The following is a 1639-nucleotide window of genomic DNA, read 5'->3' as shown; positions in this document are numbered from 1 at the left end:
TGGCAATTGGACAATTAAAACAGACATTTGGGGGGGTGGGGAAGAAGAACAAACTGGGGAGGAGGGTAGAGAAAACAGTGCAAGAATGAAAACCCAAAATCTGTAAATATTCACTAAAACTAATAAAATTTAATAACAATTAAAAAAAAAAAAGAAAAGAAAAACCTTGAGTACGCATAGACACTGCTAATAAAAAGAATTTCCTTTCTTCTGGACACTAGGATGAGTCATTTTGTCTTAAATTTTTGAGTTACCTTTTTTCCCTCTGCCAAATTAACAATTACAGACATTAAAATAACCCCAACAACCCTGTATAACAAGCTACCCACACCCACATCACCTTTATATCCCTGTTATTCTCAGCTGTTATCCTACATGTAGTGCTTAAATACACATTCCCTTTAAACAATTCTTTCCTTTATTTGTTCCAAAATAATATCCTGGTCTATCCACCTCAGAGTCCTCCACCTTGTATAGTGTTTTACTAGTTCATTATTTTTCAGTAACGGGTAGAATGTCATTATATAAATATACCATCTCCTTATAATACTCCCATGTGACTGGCCCCAAAAGCCAAATAATAGAATCCAAAACTTAAAACCTATCAATAAAAGTATACTTCTTTCACACTGGGTATGACAATACCCAATCCCTACACTCTAAGTTCCCCCAAAGTCTATTTTCCTCAGTATTTAACTTAAATGATGCATTCTAGACGGTATTTCTCCACGCTGGCTCTCATCCTTTATTGCCTTTAAGTAAAGCAACCGAGAAACACTGAAAATTAATTAAGAAAAAAATGTTAGCTAAGCCGTTCTCACACACTCAGTCTAAGAGAAATTATCCTATTGGTGATCATTATATATTAGAGCAGTTTCTCAATAATTATCCAAATTGTCAGCATAAGATACCTGTTCTTCAAACTCACACAGAAGGAAATGATCTTTAAAAGGAGAATCCAGCGTAATCCAATCCTAATGAGCTTCTCCAGTCTTTCTTTCTTCTCCCAAATCTCAATCACCAAGCCTATTATCTTAGGAAGCATACATGGCACAAATCATCCCTCCCCACATGCAACCTGTGTCTATTCCAGACAATCTTTTCCTCCTTGAAAAATTCTCCTAAAGTCACACTGCTCCTACAAAGTTCTTACCCCAATCCCTTCTCCCTTTCTACCAAACTTATTCATACTCCACAACTACCAAAAAAAAAGGGCATTACATAACTCTCATCACCCCAACCCATATGCCTAACTTTATATCCAGGACCGTCATCCAACGTCATTGAAACTCATTCTGCTGAGGGAAGTGCCCAGAATTCTCTCTTTCTTTACTTAATATGTTGTTTTTGTTGTTATGTGCCATCAAGTCGCTTGCGACTCATAGAGACCCTATGTACAAGAGCTCTGTACGCTCTTCTATCCTGTGCCAACCTAGCCATCTCAAACGCAGGTATTCCCACCTCTCTAGTCACAGAATCGATCCATCTCATCAAAGGTCTTCCTCTCCTGCACCGTCCCTGCACTCTGCCAAACATGATGTCCCTCTCCAAGGACAAGTCCCTCCTTGCAACATGCCCAAAGTATGTCAGACGAAGCTTCAGAATCCTTGACTCCAGGGAACATTCTGGCTTCACCCTC

Source organism: Elephantulus edwardii, unplaced genomic scaffold (assembly GCF_000299155.1).
Source record: "Elephantulus edwardii isolate Elephantulus edwardi_28Jun2011 unplaced genomic scaffold, EleEdw1.0 scaffold00594, whole genome shotgun sequence".
NCBI lineage: Eukaryota > Metazoa > Chordata > Mammalia > Macroscelidea > Macroscelididae > Elephantulus > Elephantulus edwardii.
The sequence above is the reverse complement of the archived record's forward strand: the minus strand, read 5'-3'. Positions refer to the sequence as shown.